At 35.8% G+C, this 19,820-nt stretch overlaps 1 protein-coding gene across 3 annotated transcripts in view; it reads right to left on the bottom strand.

Moving 5' to 3' along the window:
* Positions 1–19,820, bottom strand: part of LOC128877087 (parathyroid hormone/parathyroid hormone-related peptide receptor-like) — a 37,997-nt gene that overhangs the window by 17,674 nt on the left and 503 nt on the right. The window contains exons 1-2 of one of the 3 annotated variants that reach the window (XM_054124081.1): positions 17,606–19,814; positions 17,383–17,540 (exon numbers count right to left, since the gene is read on the bottom strand). The gene's annotated coding sequence lies outside the window, so the exon portion shown is untranslated. Of the gene's footprint in view, positions 1–17,382; positions 19,815–19,820 lie in introns of those variants that run through there. The other 2 variants (XM_054124080.1, XM_054124082.1) reach the window with 2 other exon arrangements.

The raw sequence follows: 19,820 nt of genomic DNA, 5'->3' as shown, positions 1-19,820 counted from the left end.
GCTAGTGGAGGTCTACGCTTGAAAGTGTGCGAGAGAGAAAGATATACCGTGCGAGAAGGATAGAGAGAACCGATTCTCAAATGTTGCACCTACCAATCGCCGAAAAACGTTTATAACTGTTTAATTTCAATAGAAATCCTATCAACACCGGTTCTTTAATGTTGCTAACGATCTATACTATCTTCCACGAGTACCAATGTTCATTATTTACATGCAAAAAGTTAATAAATAATAGAATGAAGCGAATATTTCATTGCAATTTTCGAGTTTAGCAGGCCAAAATACATAAGAAAAATATTGTGGCATTGAATCTACATTTTTTTTTTTATTTTGTAAAGTGGTGTTATTAACCTTGAACCAATTAACTCAATCAATTTTATTTTCATCTAAATTAATATTGAACATATAAATAAACACATCGACCAAATACTTTAACACCATCATTAAAAAAAAAAATTCAAACAGTGTACTTAATTAATGCATCTCGTAAACATCTCCCATTATCATTAACACATTTACTCAAATATCTTCCGTTATCACTAATTACTGGAATATGTAACTTCTCGAAGTCCAACCCTACTTACTCATTCCCAAATTAGGATTCCCCAAATATTGCTTTACGACCCGAGCTCCACGATTGATCACTAAATGGATCCATAAAGTAATGAACGAAATCACGATTCCCCAAACTGACGATGAGGTGGAAGCATGAAGCATCTCCGCCACGCCCTTGTTTGCCATTTCATTAGCCCCATATTAATTCCGAGGGGTTGACCCACCCCCAACTAGAGTTGTGGTTTCTACCCTTCGCCATCGCCTTTCAATTATTATAATCACCGACCGTTTATTACACTTAATTAATTATCCGTTTATTTACCAACACCATTCTTCTGTTTGATCATTTTTCTTTGATATTAAACCTTGAAAAATATTTGTTATATTCAAGGTAATATAAAATGGAATGTGTACATACAAAACAATATGAAATATAACATATTTTCAAAATAATTTAAAATAGAACTAGATGCCACCGATATATACTAATGCCAAAAATATAGTTCTTGCAATGATGCCTTTCATGACAAGCATTGATCGACAGACCTTATGTTCATTTCTTTGGAATTAATTCCCAAAGGAGATTTTATTTCACAGAAATTTGACTCCTCGCTCCAAGGAACTCTTTATTGCATAAATTTTTCAAAACAGTAATCTTTTGGAGGGAAAATACTTTAATTAAAGACTGCGGGAGAACGAAAGTTGCATTAAACGAATCCTTTAAAGTTAGAGTAGTTTGGGAAAGAAATTTTTATACCGTAATTTAACTTTTCCTATCTCCTTGATTGCCGTGATACTAATGATTGTGATACTTGAAAATATATATTATTGAAACACATCGAAACAAAGAAGGTTGAAGCATTTAAATATATTGAAAACATTCCTCATAAGATAAGATCTTCTTTAAATTTAAACTTATTAAATTAGACACGTGGTGTTGTGTATAATAATTTTGTAATTTAAACAAAAGGTATAGTTTTATTAACGAACAAGATTTTATGAAAAAATATAGATCCACAGGTCCATATATTCCTTTTTGTTTTTCTTATACTTTGAAGTTGATATATACAAAGCCTTGTCATCTTTGGGAGTTCACGAAGAACTTGCTGCATAAAACCTTTTACTACTTTTTCACTTTACCTCGGTCGCTCGAGGTACTTGAAATTTACAAAGCTAAATTGGAAAATCTGGTGGACAATATGTAAAATGGAAAAAAATCAGAGAGATGCACGTCTATTTACCATTTTAATATTTCTACGTTATTAAGTATCTTCAACTTTACTAGCTCACTTTCGCAAATAACTTCAACATTAACTTCAACATTAACGTTTCTATCGTCATAAATAATTTCAATTTTAGCATTCAAATTTTTATACGCAACTTCAAGTTGAAAATTTCTAATTTTACAAATAATTCCAATGTTTACATTTCTACTTTTCTATGTAACTCTAGTTTGAACGCTTCTTTTTACACAACTACTTCAACTTCAACATTTCGACCTTCTTAAATAACTTTAAATTTTCAATTCCACTTCATCTACAATATTCTTCGCTTTATATCCAATATATCACTTTAAAATCTCTATTCTCATAAATAAACGCGTCTAAAATTAAAATAAATTAATATACAGGGTGTCCCATTTAAGTTGAGATAGTTTTTTTTTTTAAATCACATGTCTTCTAGATTTTGTACAACCTCAACTTAAATGGAACACACTGTATACGTAATTAATTCCAGCCCATTGTAAAGTTCAAATGCGTTCGGTCTGACCTATGACCGGTAACCTGTAACCTATGACGAAAAATCCACCACTGTTGAAATACGAAATACATGAATTTCACATTTCTGCTTGTGTTGTGCCTGAGTAATTGCGCCGCGATGACAATGCCGTACGGTAACTCTTTCTCCTGTTAACCTTTTTACCGCTGAATTAATTATCGATGCGATAATCCTCTCCGCTCAATTTATTCGAAAATTCAACCTGACAGATAACTCGATATACCTATGCATGGAAGAAATTTAAATGAAAATTATTATAGCAGCATCCACAAAATTTAAAAATGTATTATTAAAATTATTGTTAAATTTATTATAATTTGTATTATTAAATTTATTGTCCAACTTATTATAATTATATCTTATTATAGATAAAAATATATAATGATCCCATTTAAACAAAATTTATTTCTTTTTCTTAAAATCTCGTTGTTAAAAATTCCTCGGAACTGATTTTTTTGCTACAATACCGCGTTGGGTATGTACACTTTAATTTGTATATTTTTAATAAATATGTCACGTGTCCCAAAGCATACTTAGGTTCAGAAATGAAAGGTCGAAAGACTTGACCGGGATAAACAGTTCTAAAAGCTCTGTGAAAGCTAGTAAACTGAAATTTTAGAGTCAATTGTGACTATGGGCGAAATCTAGGTCCTTTATTATGCTCCAGTTTCAAGATGAGATTCCATGGGATGACGTCGACCTGAGAAGACTCGTCTAAGGAAGGCAAAGTCGGTCGGTCAATCCATGAAAGGAGTAATGGGTACGATTAATCAGGATTTACGAGAGGATATCTTTAATTGTTTCCGAGGGAAATAACGACTCCTCTTATTTTACTGAAACTTTTATATGCTTATTGTACACAACAAAATAGCTTTCTATGATTTTTTTCAATTTTTTTTACCCAAGCAAAAAGAAGTTACGAATTTTTAAACAAAGGCGACGTTTTTCTTTTTCAAATTTCTTTTTCGACGCTATTTTTCGTTACAAAATTCATAAATTTTTTGTGCCTCGGTAGAAAAATGTGAAAAAAATCACGGAAAGGTATTTCATGTTCTATCGTAACACATAACAATTTCAGTCGAATCAAAATGAATCTCGTTGAAAATTGGTCGATTTTCCATGGAATGTCCCATAAACATTTTCCCTCGTCAACGACATTCCGCCAAGTCGTAACGGAATCAAATTATTCCCTCCCGACAAAAAACGTTTTCTTTTTCTTCCTTTTGCATATCCACCGAGGTCCGTCGTCCTCTTCACTCAATAATCCTGCACGCTTCGCGTTCCTTTTCGGTCCAGGAAACCCCATCTCTCTGTCACCAGTTCGTAACGTTGTGCACAGAGAAGGGGATTGGCTCGATTGTAATTTCGAGTTTACGTTTTCTGGGTCGTGGTTTCTTTGTCGAATCGAATCGAATCGTGTTCGAGAAGCTCGTTAAGGTCCTCGGTTTCGGAAACGAGAAAGGGGGTAAACTTCTCAAAGGACGAGAATTGAATTCGTGCGCGAACCAGGTTTGACGAACTTTCGAGCTGGATGCATTGTGAAATCATCGACAGAACGTTACACGTCGTGGCCGACGACGTGTTGCTGATTAACAATCATTAACAATCGAAGGCGTTGGAATAACGCGTTTGTCGTCGTAAGCTCCCTAGGCGGTGAAATGTATTATAATTAGAGGGTGTAAACGCACTTAATTTCGATACTCATCAGTGGAACATCAACTGTCAATTATTCTTCACCATTTCATGACAATCATAATTTATCATACACTTCAATTATCCTCTATTATTCAATGATGACGATAATCCATTGTACCATTCACAACAGGATTAATAAATATCCTCAAATGACAAATAAATATATTTATCTATTGAATATATTAAACTAAGCTTACCAAAATAATTGAATATAATGTCCCAGAATTTATTCCTACGGCTACTATTTTTCATTTCACTTCCAAGCTTTTTTCAATTCCCTTCAACAAATATATTTAACAATTTCATTATAATAATATTATTATCTGAAATGTCTTGTTATTCAAGAAATAAATTCCTAGAGGGATTAATCAAAACCAGCATCGCTATCGAATGTAACCATTGCTTCACTTATTCCAGATTAGTTCTGTGAATCTAACCCAACAGGTTACAAACTTCAAGTAATCGCTACGTAGTTATCGATGCGATGCCCTCGCGGTTCAATAAATCCTTGATCCTTTGAAGAGATCCCCTGAAATGGTTTGTTACAACAGCATCGATTCCAAACGTGTCTACCATCATAGTGCCATCGAAACACCCCCATTGTTCCACTCCCATTCATACTCCAAGGAAACACCATCGATACACCACCCATCAACGTGGATGCGACAGGGGATCGTTACTATTATTCCTCCTGCATAAATTCACTTCCGATTCCTCCGCTGCAATATACGCTCGTTTTATGTGGAAAGCTTCTTAGGATCTGCGACCTTCTTCTCGCCATACTTCCGATGATTTGTAACGTTTCGAACGGGGCACTTTGAACGTCCATGGTTTTTGCAACGAGTACTTCGATTTCAAGGCGAGGGGTTCTCTTGAGCTTTCAGCGAAAGCTTTCCACCTTTCTAGAAAGATATTTCTCGCGCGGTACATACAACTGTTACAGCTAAACAAAATTGTTAATTATTACATAAAGTTAAGTGAAATAATAAGCGTAAAAGTTTAAGATACCAAGGAGTCAAAATAGTAGCAAAGATGGATTCCATTGTTAAAAATGTTAGAGATATTAATGGTCACGGTTTCGATCATAAAAGCAAGTGGACAATTTGTTTATTACCATACCCTTACAATTATTAGAATTATGAAGTAATATTGCATTCCGTTAGAAAAATAGCGAGGAGCAAATTTGCTGGTAATGGAACTTCGATCATACGAGTATACTCTAATGACCATCAGGTTGAGACTTAGGTTATCTACCTAAATAAAGAGATCGATAAATCTTTATACAAAAATTATTTTCTGTAAGTCAAATTACCTATACAAATACATACAATATTACAAATAATTTCAGTAAACCATTTGTTTTTAATAAATTCGTAAACAAAGCCCTAGTTTCATTGTTTCACTTGAATCTCTGGCATTCTAATGTAACAAAATGTCAAGTAAGTATTTTTATTTAAATTATCCATCCATTTGTCACCGAGTTTTTTCAATTTTTCATTTACCTAAGTCGCGATATTATGATATCCATATATATAGTGAACAAAACCATCTGACCCATCCAAGTTACGCTTCTCTTCGTCGGTAAATAAAGCTTTCCTGCATTCATTTTTCCAGCAGACTCGTTGCTTTGCAAATCGTCGACGTTGTTCTTCATGCTAATTTGTTAATGGAGGTTTCTTCTTCGTCTTCATCCGTTTAATATTCCAGCATTCCTGAAAAACACGACGGACGCTTCGAACGTTCGCTGTGACGCCAGTCTTCGCGAGTAATTTCACTCGCTGCGAAAATCGAGTTTGAAACTGTACCGCTCTTTCTCTTTTCTCTAATTTTCCAGCTCTTTCAACCGTCTCTTTAGAAATTTTTACGAGCTCGCTTTTAACTAATTATTCCCACTATCTATCATAATTCCAACTAGATACAAAATATATTCTACTCTGCAAATATCACGGACTTTACTTTCAATATTTCTTATACGATTGCATAGTGTGCGATATAGTTTATTAGATAGTAGATTATATAGTTTCTTACGCATTCGTATTTCCTATAAATGGATACAAATTTTGCAGTCTAGTTATAACATTCGTGCAGAATTTGCCACGATTAGAATATTCCACATTGAGAAAAAAACAAATATAAAAAAAAAAATTCCACGTTATTTTCCAGAAATATAGCACGCGTCTGATATTTGGACTGTCCATCTTCTAAGGCTTCTTACTTTGTACGTTCATGGGTATTCGCTGCCATTTATATTTTCCTTTGGTACAGGTGGAATATCGTGGCACGGAGAGATGTCTAACCAGGTAAGCCCTTATCAAAAGTTCCTAGTCGAAGGGGATGAATGTATTCCTCGCTAAAGCTCTTACAAGGACTTGTCTGAAATAGAAATCGTAAAGGTCGGCCATCAAAATGCACGACGTTAACATGGGTCTGTAAACGACAATGAATCACGAATAAATCTCGCTTTATCCGACGGATTTGCTATGAGTGGATTCGCGAAGCCGCGAACAATACACACTTCAGGGACTTCATCCAATATACCGGGAGGTGAAAAAAATATTTGTGGTGTAATTAATTTTAACAGAAATGAGGTACGATTTCTTTATCGATGATACAATATCGTTTGTATATAATTTTTAACTAGTTCCATCAGAACAAATTCTTTCGCGGATAAGTCAAAAATTTAGCATACCAAAATTCTTCTTTCGATAATAATTTGATATAATTTGAGCTTGTAAGAATAATTACTCGCAAGCTCGTCCGAAGATCGACATATTATACGTGTTTGAACCTGTTTTTTTTTTTTTTATTTGCTACAACATTATAATTATGGAAAATTGCGAAATGCCGACTTTCGAGATACGCTTGGTCGAAAGAACATTTAATCGCAAGCAGATTAAGGTTCAGCAACCCCCTGCGGTTCCAAGAATAAACGCTGACAAGTGGTCGACCAAAAGAGAGCTTGTTTGGAGCAAATGCACCGTAACAAGCATCAGGTATGACAGATGAGCGATATCTTCTCCCAGCCGTGTCCCGTTTCATGGCTGCTCGCCATTCGTTTCGACCTGTCACGCTATTCTCTGCCATAAGTTTCGTGAAACTGGATATTTAACAAACGCTGGAATCTTATTTTTATCGATCGACAGGTCCATTAACCCTTTGACTGCGTAACGATTTTTACGAGGCGAATTCTAAGGCGAATTCTAAGAGGCGTGCAGATGTGAAGTTGAACAAAATATCAATTCATAGGGAATGACGAGGACAAAACTTTTTGATGTTTACGATTTATTCATGGAACGCTTACCTTCAAAAATAAAAATTAAATAGTCTCAGTTCGTTGGAAGAATTGAATTTCAGAAAAAAGGTCTTCGGTGTTTTCAATGTATTATTATATATTTCAATGTATTTATTATATGTTTACCATGTATAGGTTGTCCAGAAAGTTCGTGGCAATTTTTAAGAAACATTCGAAGACACGTTTGAATTTCGATATATATATATTTATTGAATTATATATGTACCATTCTGTTCCACGATTTTTCCACCTTTCAAGGGATGTCCACATGTTGTTTGTTTTCAACCATTCCGATATATTCAGACCTGTACCGCCTACTAAGAATCGGCATGAACTTTCCAGACAACCCAATATAATTATTTACAGACTCTGCACGTATATCTGACGTATTCCAATTATTATTTCTGACTCGAAATCCTTAAATTCGAGGAAATAATTAATCCGCTTGTTTCTGCCTCGTTCGTTTCCTGTCGCTTTTATCAGGAAAAGGAAGAGACTAGGGAAGTCTCACTACTCGTGAAAGTGGATACGCATCGAATTTCGACGAGACGTCTCCGAGATGATGGCAATGTAACTTCCTCGCTGTACACGACACGCCTCAGCTTTAAGATTCGTCTGGCTACGTTAACTTCGAATAAGATATCGACGCGCGAGCTGGCTCCAGTAAGTTCCAGGTAACGAGATCCTACTCGTTCAGGGATAATAAGGGGGTGTGAACGGTATAAATGGATACAGGGGAAAAATATGGAGCATAGGTAGAACTCTGCTCTGTTTTTCACGATGCTTTGACCATTTGCGTTATTCACTTTTTTTTATTTCTATTTTATTTTCGATAACCTTCTATTTATTTGCATGCTTTTTAGTTGAAATAAAAGAGACAGTTCCGTGAGCGATGCTTATTATAAAGGATTATTTTCGTTATTTATATTGGAAATGGGACTATGCAATGATCTAATGTGATATCTATAGAAATTTAAATATTTAAACTGAAGAAAGAAAGAAATGTTTCAATTGTAATTATGAAATGTTAGAATTTAGAAAAAAGTATTCTGTAATGCATTGAAATGGTACTAATTAAAGAAAGACGGTCGTATATTGGAATTGAAATGCTGAAAATTAACAAGGAATAACTCTGAATTTAAATTAAATAACAAATGAAATAAATTCATCCTGTTTGGTCCCAATAAATGAAAAATGGTCTATCTGAATTCAATCTGTATCCTGTGAACAAATTTTGTATACAATCATGTGGATTTTAGTTTCCATTTTACTATTCCATGCCATCCTCTCTCTAAACCACCCTAGTTTATGTTTATCTACCAAAATTAAACATCGCTCTTGCCTTAAGGCGAACTAACAAGAATTGGTTACGTTACTCATAACTCGTCGTATCGAACCCACCGAAGCAAAATTTCAGATTGCATTGAAACACCATGAAAGGGAAATAAAACTTTCCGATCGCTTTGTGTAAAATCCGCTTTTTGCTAATTCAACATCGTTCGATATCCCTTCATGCATTTACGCGAACCCGTTCAACCTGCTTGTCCATGTATATTTCGTTTATTTCTCTACGCTCTGGAATAAAATGAATGTACAAAGGATCTTGCGCGAATAAAAGCCCTCTCAATTTGCGCTGTAATTGTAAAAATAATTTCGTTAAGGTGCAGAAGAGTCGCCAGGAAGATTGCCGCGATAAAATACGTAAAAGTTTATGGTTTCAGATTGGACAATGGGCAAAATTATGCTATTTTCAAAGAGAATATTTTCATGAAATTTATATAAATAAGTCAGAGAGATCAATTTATTCTACGTAACTTTAAATATCATATTTTAAACGTAATATTTTCAAGAACAATCTATTAAATAAATAATGTTCTGTCACAAATCAATAACTTCTATTCCCTTTTAAATATAAAACAAACAGTAAATAAATAATGGACAATAATGTACAAGACACCATTTATTCCCCTTTACATAATTCATTACATTTTTTTCAAGTAACGAATAATTTCTCAATTTAAGTCAATGTTGCTGCTCCATTATGCATCATGGCTATCATGCTGAACGCTGTAGGTGGCGCATAAAATGCAATTAATTTCAAGTGGTGTGAGGAATATAATTACACCGTATATATTACACTATCCATTTTGAAAAGCGAATTTAGTTTGCGAATTTAGTTTGCGAAATTGCTCAAAGGGATTCTTCAATTTGTAATACTAATTCGCGTACGTCGTAAATAATATTCCGTCTTCGTGTATTCGCAGAAATTATGCGTGACCGGTGCGGCATTATTTTCGATGCTTTGTTTACGAAAAGAACACACATCCCCTTGGAAATTACAAGTAAACAATGGAATCGGAGAATTATTTGATTGTCATACGATCTTGTTTATCTTAATTTGTTCAGGAACAGTGGTCTTGGAAATGAAGTTTGTTCATCATAAGGAAAGAGTTAGTAACTTCTTCTATAGGTCGTTCATTTTGTATTTGCTATGAATGTAATTGTTATTAAAATTAAGAACGTATGGGTATTAAAATTTAAAAGTATTTAGTATCGGTAGAAAAAAATTCCAAATTCTAACGTTGTTTTCAACCTGAAGAATATTCCCTATCAAAGCTCAAACTTAACAAAATAACTACAGAAATTGATAAATAAATTAAAAAAGGGAGAATGAATTCGAGATTTTAATTTTTTGATACAGTTGAATGACGTTAAATTAATGCAATTAATTTGTATGTGTACGATAAAATAATTTCTAACGGTGAAAAATCGCCTACTGAATAAATAAATTGTAAAGAATTTTATTCAAAGCCTCGTAACATTCTAAAATACGACGAAACAGAGTTGCAGAAGAGTTCGTCGAAAATCATTTCTCGCCGGATATTTTAATTACGTTTTCGTTTCGCATTTTCCACGGTCCCGCGGGCATTCGTTATAATATTAGAATTCATTATTTGTTTGAGGATGTTTTTCATAAAAGTTTCTCCAACAATACTACTTCATCTAACGCTTTTACCACTGAACTGAACTGAGAACTCTTTTGCCATGATCCTACTTCTGTAACATTTTTTAACTAAGAAGTATTTTAAAAATTTTTTAAACAAGAAGTATTATTAAACGTGTTTTACTATATTTTATTTATTCGTGAATAATAATATTTATATATAAATGTTATCGTGTTTGGAAAATACAAAAAACGTTACATGTTTATAAATTTATTTTGATTGATTTGAAATACTTTTAACGGTTACGAAAAACTGATAGCTCGACATAAACAATTCTTGTTCAATTTTCGATTTAATTATAAACACTGATTATCAGACTGTCACTGATAAAAAATAATTAATCACACTGAACGTTTTATGAATTCATTTTTAATTCATTTATCAATTATCATTCATCTCCGTTTAAAAATTGCCCGCTACACGTAATATACACTTAACGTCCTCAACATAATATTTGTTTAAAGAAGAATTGAAATTGAATTAGGTCGATATATTATACATGCTTGGATTTGTTTTTATATCAGCTACAAGATTACGATAATGAAAATAGCTGATCTCGTTCAAAAAACGCCGATGACCTTAAAATCTCGAAAAATACGACCTCGAAATTTTTCAATTTTAATACGACAATTTCGATAGTCTTGCTCCCGTGTATAAAGTCTTAGTAATTAATTACATGGGGGTACCCTCAGGCCTTCTAAGATTCCAAATATTATATGAACACATTGTCCCATCATCGCCACCCACGGATTCACCAATCCATTAATATCTTCCAGGAAGAAACAGAAACCCATCTAGATGTTTGCGTTTCGTTTTAATTAAATTAACCGAGCTGAAAGGTCAGATCGGAAGAAAACCAATGGGATCGGCCGAAGACCTAACGAGATGTCCCATGGCGGACGAAACTGCAATTACGGTGTTCCGTTAATATCAACCGAATGGACCTAACCGACATCGCTGATAACGAGATAGGAATCGAAAATGAAACGAACACTCGCGAGCTACCGACTGGGACTAATCCAAAATCGTGTCCAACGTCCGTCAGGGTCGACTCGGGGGAATTTCACTGGTTCTAAATGAAGATTTCCTATAAAGTAAAGTTTCCAGGAGAAAAGTGTCACGATTTCTCAAATGTAGCGCGTAGAAATTAGTTTGCAAGCACTCGAATCAATCTAAAATTATAATTTGCAGACCGTGGATTTTTATGTAGTTTTAGAACATTTGAATAATATTCGAAATACAATTCGTATTATAATATTTCCAGAGAGAAATAAATTTCCATGTAGATTCAATTTTTGTAGGTACATTTGCACGGATTTTCTAATAATTAGACTGCGAATATTTATGGTAATATATATATATATTCACACAGATGTCAAAAAAAGAAAGAATTGAAAGTCGAAGCATGTCTCATCCCCTGAACGATATAATTAGTATATTATTTTTGATATTTTATATATTTTTGCATTTGTGCACGTTCTCACAAATCTCCCCATAATTTTATTTGCAATAAATGCATAAACATCCACAGCTTAATAGTAATCAAAGAAAGCAAAACAAAATCGTATATAATCTTGGATTATGTTGAATCAGCTGAGACCCCGGATGTCCTGCAAGGATTAAGTGGATGAAAGGATTTACTTCAGCAACCTTGCCGCGAAGGGATAACACCAAACTAGATCTCGCAGTTCCTTTGCCTTAAAATACTTTAGCCAAAGAGTCGTAAAGTAACTCCGCAAGATGAAGCGTGTCGGTTTTTATGACAGGTTGATATAAAACCTAAGTTCACGCGCGCGCGTGTATGTGCATTTCGATATAGATCGATCGTAACTTATATATCTCGACGTTCTTTGGTTCCTTCTGTAAACAGTATCTCCGCCGTGCTACTCTGCAAGCAGAGGAAGATTTATCTAACAAAATCACTGTTACGATTCACTGTTTCTCTTCCTGTGAAAATGAAAACGAGCTAGTTATTTTACATCTCTCCTTGTTATTCGTGTCTCTACTCGTTTTTCTGTTATTAAAGATTATAGAGATAATGGAGATATGAAGTTTAAATCAATACGAGTTTAATGACAATTCGATTGCAAACTTTTTATAGTCGGGATTATTATCCAATCAGCTTTAGTACCTTCTCTAAATTGAAAGTGTATAAGATAAGTGTATCTATATATGACATATAAGAGAAACTATTATTATTTATGAAAAATTAATTTCTAAAGTTGAGAAGAAAAATGATTTAAAAAATAGTGATCCTCGAGAAATATTCGTTTTTCGAAAAAATATATTTGACAACAATATCATGTCTCATGGAGACTGTACAACTTTCGTTTATCATATTTTTTTTAAAGGATCACTTTTTACCAAAAAATATTTCTTTAGGAATTCTTTTCTCGTAGATAATACAAGTTGCTTATGTGTGTTATTCAACGAAATATGCCTTATTTTTACCGAGGAAGTGAAAAATAATTTTTATAGACGATTTAAGATTTTGGTGAAAATCGATGGTGAAAACCTCCCTTGCGAATTTGTAAGAAAACGATTCAATCATTTTTAAAAAATTACGTTTTCACTTTAGAGAAAAACTGTCTGTACATTTTTTGTAGGGTTCCATAAGGTCTACAAGGAAAAAAAGTTTCAACTCAAAATGTTCGATATTAAGAGAGTGACGAATTATTGAAACTTGTGCACCTTCCGACACATTTCTCCGCCATAAAGTACTCAAAAATAGACTCTTCCTATAATTTCATATTTTTTTCAAATTCTTCCCTTAAAGCCACGTAGTTTCACGTTTTGATCATTGAAATCGGTTCATCCAATCGAAAGTTACGATTTTCTCAAATTTTATTCGATCATTCTAACCCAAGACATCCACCCATGGGATCTCTGATTGCCAGCCCAACCAGACAAACGATACCCAGTTTGACGGATGATTTAACGAGAGAGAACAAAGAGACATTTCGAGGGATCGATAGGTTGAGGCAACAGGGTGAAAGTAAAGGCGTCGACGTCACCCCGTCGACCAGTATTAATTGGTTTACCTCGCAATGTGTCATCGCTTAATTAATACCCTCTAAGGACCAAACAAAGGCGCGTTGCCGCCTTAATACGATGAGTCACGTGCTCTCGTGGATATCGTCGCGCAACTTCTCAACTTTTTCTTGATGATTGAAGTACGTACCAGCTACCCTGTGATCCAATTTTCCAGCGAATGTTTCTTTCCCCGTACCACAGGGAAAAAAAAGGTTACCCTTCGCTACGACTCCGTGGGAAAGGATATCATCTTTGATGTAGGTGGTTGAAAGTTGCCCTTCGCAACCCTCTAGAGGCAGATGTAGTTAAGGGGTAGCCAATAATCCAAGACATCCTTTGCGGATCTATCTTGAATCGTGGATGGGCCCTGCAGTGCCAATTAGGGGCGTTATCAGCTGAGCTGGTTGGAGAAAGTAACGAGGATCGCAGGAGTAACTTTTTGTAGAAATGGAACCGATAGCATGAGATATTGTTTAAATGAATTTGTGGGATCGTGTAATGTGGTACGTTTCATTTGAGTGGCAAAAGAAACTTTTTTTCTTTTTTTAAATGATCCTCGCGAAATATAATATCGAGGAGAAATCAAAATTAAAAAAGAAAGTTTTAAGGATTTAAAGATTTGAGAATCTACGGATTCAAGGATCGAAAGATTTAAGCACCTAAGGATCTGAGAGTTTAAGGATGTAAGAATCTAAGAAACTTTGGATCTAAGAATTCTTTGATCTAAGGATCAGGTAAAGTTCTTTGGATCTAAGGATCTGTGGATCTTTACATTTTTAGATCTTTGGATCTGTGGATCCAAGGATCCTAGGATCTAAGTTTCAAAGTTTCAAAGTTTCAAAGTTTCAAAGTTTCAAAGTTTCAAAGTTTCAAAGTTTCTAAATTTTAAAAAACCAAAATCTCAAAAAAATTCTTTTTCATGTTATATATACTGAATTCTTGGTACGATGAAAATGTCTTCCACCGACTTGAAAATATCAGTTAAAGCGATGAATACACGAGTATCGAAATCCTCCAATGGATTTTTACAAATGGAATTGCGAGTATTTACAAATACTCTGCATCTTATTTACATAAATTCGCTGGAAGAGAAAACCAGTGGATTGAAATGTAGAAAACGTCGATCTTTCATGTTCGAAGGAAGAAAGATTTAAGGTAGTTTTAATCCTCATCGAAATGAATTTATATCAAAGGAGAATTAATTAAACAATTACATCGCAATTAATACTATATTACCAAATAATTTTGGCCTGATGCATTTTTTCCTATCATCAATGGCGTCCAAGTTATTCAGGCGGCGATTTTAAGTGCTTCACTCTGTGTTACATATTTTAAATATTTCCTTTTTGCGTATCAATGAAACAATTACGGCCGTTGTACACATTGGCGAACGAGAAAATGGAATTGTAAACGCGCGGTTACAGCTGAAGAAACAATTCCTGCTGCTTTGGCTGCTATTTTATGAAACCTCTAGATTAGCACTAGGCGGAATGAATGAAATAGTAGCGTAACGAAAACAAATATGTTATTTTTTAGTGAATACCACGTCACATCCGTTCCACATGTCCCTGAATCAAAATCTCCGCGATTCTCAGAATTGCTGGATCTTTTGTAGACGGAATTTCCGGCAAATTAACACTGCACTGTGCGTGATACAGTGGAAAATTAATTCTTGTACGGTTGCGCCATTGTTCCTAAATGAGGTTCCAAACGAAATGAAATTCTCTCTGCTGAAGACACAGGAATAATATTCCAAATTCAGTCTTGTTCAAGAAGAACGAAAAGAGAAGAAAAAGGAAAGAAGAAAAGAGAAAGAAGAAAAAATTGAAAGGTTGATGAGTTCAGGAGTTGAATTATAGGCTGAAGATGGGAAACCTGGTTCCCATTGTCTATAAAAACAACGTTATGTAAACTATTATTATATATTTACAGGTCTGAAACAGAAATGATATAATTGAAATCCTAAACATGTTTAAACTCCTGAAACATGTTCAGACATCGATTATTTATCATTCAACGTCCACAGCAATGCTACGGTGATAGTTCTCAGCGTTTCCTAAAAGATCAAATTTAATATCCAATCCGAACCAACAATATTCCTTCTCAGCGTAAGTAACAAAATGAATTCTCATCGCGAAAGAACATAAATTACTTTGAAGTGCAAAGTAACAATTTAATCTTCAGCGGAGAAGAACAAAATCAATTTGAAGTGCAAACTAATCCCCTCTTAACGACGAGTATCTCTTAGATTGGTGTTCAATGCGAACAATAACAGATTAAACAACCGCCGCGAAAAGCATGCGTCAGCGTTACTTAAAAATCCCCCCGACTGGTGTTCCTGATGAGCGATTAGAAGCACCGACCTCTATGTTTATTTATAAAGTATTAGCCTCTCAGCACGCGATCCTAAGAGCCCAGTCCCCATTATGATAGCATTTTATCTCATGACCGATTCAAGAGGAACATAAAATTGGTTTCGACCCAGACGAATTTCGACTGGGGACGTTAATAAACTTCTACGGCCGCTGGCAGCTATACACATTACTTTTTATCGTTGAATTTATTTACAAGCCGGCCAGCTTCACTATTTTTTACATTTTAGTGCTCTCCTTGAGACTTTTCGCGAATTCTCAACGAAGCGTGGACATTCAGAGAACAGGATGGATAAATAATTAGTCGGGAGTTTCGGAAGAGAGAGAGAGAGAGAGAGGTCCATTGGAGGGGGAAGAACACGAAATAATACACAATAACAAAAGGAAGAATAGCATTTATTTAAAAAGAAACAAAATTAATCTTGCTTACATTTGTTCCGTTTTATTTTAAATACTGTTCACCTTAGAAGCGGTGCTGCCTTCTCTAGAGACGCTCATGACGTTGACTCTTATCCGACCTCTTACGTTAAGACTTACAATGGATCTTACAATAGAGTATTATACTCCAAACTAATCTGGTGATAATGATTTCTGAGAAGAATTCTAGGTCACAACTAGAAGCATGGTACGAAGCATCAGTTTGTTTCAAGAACGAAGAGCTGGAAGACATCTTTTGCAAATGGCTACTTTCAAATTTGAAAATCTAGGCCCTCTGTGACAATTAACCTAACCCGTACCGTTCATTCCGATTCATATTTTTAAGGGAATGTATTTGAAGAATGACTTGCAAGTGATTAAAATGTCGAGAATGTTGAGAACAACGACGAGAAGGTTGATAACGTTGACAATTTGGAAAATTATGAAAATGGTGGGAGAGTTAAAAATGTTAAAAATCTATGAAGATATCGGTATCGATTCTCGATGCCAACTACCTCAGAGATTAAGAACGTTCGCAGCGTTGAAAATTATGAGATCCTATACCATTTATTCCAATTCATATGTTTTTTAGAAGTATGTTTGTTTACACTCTATACGCTTGTAATATAATACTTAACTATGTCGGATCTAGTTTCCAATTTACAAGTTGCTCGTGTTGCAAATAAACATCACTCTCTTCCAAGAAGAGAGGAAGACTGTTTTTCGCAGTACTCTCTAGCCAAGTACCCACTTCAATTTCAGAATAAAGCAGGCCCTTTGGCAATGTAGCGTTTGAACTATCCTCTGGAAAACTTTTGCTGTAATAAAGAACCCCGAACGCGAGATCAACGTTGCAAATGCTGAAAGCTAACCGTATATTACATGCAATCATTCATTCGAAAGTTGAAAGTCGAAGAGTTGAAAGCTGAAAGTTGAAGAGATGAAATCTGAAATGTTTGAAATTGAAAGTTGACATTTTTTAAGAGCCAAGGAGTTTACAGTTGAATAGTTGAAAAGTAGAGGATTTAAAGAGTTGAAGAATCGAAGATTGAAGAGTTGAAGAGTTCAAAAGTTGACCATTCCAGGAATAATGTTATTAATATCATTAAGTTACTCATCCCAGTCCCACAATCCCTCAAGAAGACTACCATCCACCTCAAAATATTCATCAACGAATTATCCATTCCTCAAATTTATAAACACGAATCTATTAAAAACCAAAACTTCTACTCACCAGAGGTCCTCCTTCGAATCTGCTCCTCGAAAGCCTCCCTTAAGTTTCCAAAACCTCAGCAATTCTCCTTAAGAATGTCCAGCAGAACAGCAATGACGATTCCACGTGGAAACTTCAATATTCCAACCGATGAAACATTATCATCCCTAGTCTCTCCACTGTAAAGAGTCCCAAGTCCTCCACAATGTTCAAAATCCAACGTTAACACCTGCTTAATACGTACACACTTTTCCAGCTCAGTCCCTAAAAAAAGAAAGGACGAGTCACAGAGCTGTCTGTCGTCTTCCCACCTGGCAGACTTGTTTTCGCTACTCGAGGCTCGTAAACGTTCAGGTTCCCAAGAAACGATTGACCACTCGCTGATCTCGGGCTCTATTGCCGGATCAGCATCATCCTCGCGCGTATAGCAACAGAAACTTGGATGAAGCAGACGAGTTGGTCAAGTGCTGCCCTTTGTAGAAATACAAGAGTATCTCTGAAGGTGGAGCGAATTCTGTTGGGTATGTTGAAGGCTTGACTGTTGCACGTGGATTCTGGTGGATGTTGATAATAGCTTGAAAGTAGTCAGAACTGGTTTTTGTTTTGAGAATTTTTCCGAGTTGAGAATTTCTCGGGTATGTGTCACTACCCTTGGCCTCTGTAGACCCCTTGAAGCTTATGACATGGCTTTCGCAACAGCAATCCTCTTCCGGGTCCTTGATACACCTCTCAGTGACAAGATACGTCAAGTATGTTTTTACCAATTTGGTATGAACTCATTTAAAGCTTCCTAGAGTACCGAGCACTGACTATGAACACTGCTTGTTCTATTAGGACTTCTCTCTAATTTTTACACCTCTTCTCTTACATCTCCTAGCCACCTATTAGATGGTGACAATTCCCCAGAGACTGTTTAGAGCTGCTCTTCTAGGACTCTTCCCTAATTTAATAGGTTCCTAGATTCCTCTTCAATTTGAGGATTGTCTAACCACACGTGACACTCTTCACTGATTCCCAGGTGTGCTCGAGATACCTAAGACTCTAACCAAAGCTACCTGTTGCCTTCCTTACCATAATCCCAAGATCGATAGCTCATTCTGCCACCTGCAGGAAACTATGATGTCACTCGTAAAGTTTTCGGTCTTTCTGCGCTCAGATCGAAGTCACTACTCTTCGTCAGATTTTCAACGTCAAACAACGAAAGACACAGGCTTGCTGAACCCTCCCGCTGTTCGCTGTCCCCTTCTTCTCGCAGCTGGAAAGATTGCTCTTCAAAAGAATTCTTGGCAATTGTTCGTTGAGCCTTTTATTCTCTGTTCTGTTTTTTTTTATTAAGGCGTCAGACCTTTCGTTCTCGGAGGACTGTTGGGTTGACCTTTCAGGCCAAGGAATTCCGCAAGCGTTCCTTTCAGACCTACAGGATCGAAGCCGAATTCAAGAGTCTTCTGCTAGGTTGGTGGTCCTTAGTTTCATACCTCGGCCTTGAAGAGCCGAAATCGAAGCTTGTTACTCCATTTCGGGTGGTTAGATTGTTAGAAATGAAGGACTTCGATGAAGGGTGGTTGTAGAGGATCACTGGAACCTGTAGAGTTCTAATTAGAGATCTGAAGAGATCTAAAGTGAGGACCAGCTAATCCCAGGAGGCACTCTATTTATCCTTCTATGAAGGAAGCCTGCAAGGGAGCTTAAAACTGACCCCAGGCCTCTCTATGTCCTAAGCAAGACTACGTGTCTTCATTGGTTAATCTCTGTGTCTTTTCAAAGGTAGATGCCTAGCGTCGGTAGCTGAGACCTCAACACACTGCAACACGTGTTCCTTTGTCAACAGAAGGATGATAGAGTCAGTTAGTTACACCTAGGAGTCACTCGACACCCTTCTCCAAGAGTCTTTCCAGGCCCTCTGTTAGAAATGGATGGATAGAGCCAGTCGCAACACCTAGGAGTCACTTGGAACCTGTTTCTCATAGTCGTTTTACCCCAACAGAAGGATGATACACGCCACAGCATCTAGAATCTGTTTCTCATAGTCTTTTTACCCCAACAAAATGGTGACAGACATCACAGCATTTAGAATTCCCTTGCCACCCTCTCCCAAGAGTCCTTTTACCTCCTTTCCTAGCAGAAAGCAAGAAACTAGAATAGATTCAGCAACCAATAACCCTAGGATTTAGCACCTGTTCCAAATAGTCCTTCCACCTCCTCTGTTAGCAAAGGGACGATAGGGTCAGTCGCTGCACCTAAGATTCACTCGACACCTTCCAAGAGTCCTTTCATCTTCTTCACCAACAAAATCCTGACACTCCACAGCACCTACTTGACACCTTCTCCCAAGAGTCCTCCACCTTCTTCCCTGTCACAAGGATGATATCCTCAGTCTCTGCACCTAGGAATTCTCTTCCACCACCTCTGTTGGCAAAGGGATGATAGGGTCAGTCGCTGCACCTAAGATTCACTCGACA

Source organism: Hylaeus volcanicus, chromosome 5 (assembly GCF_026283585.1).
Source record: "Hylaeus volcanicus isolate JK05 chromosome 5, UHH_iyHylVolc1.0_haploid, whole genome shotgun sequence".
NCBI classification, from domain to species: Eukaryota; Metazoa; Arthropoda; class Insecta; order Hymenoptera; family Colletidae; genus Hylaeus; species Hylaeus volcanicus.
Note: the sequence above shows the minus strand (reverse complement) of the source record. Positions and strands in the feature narration are given on the sequence as shown.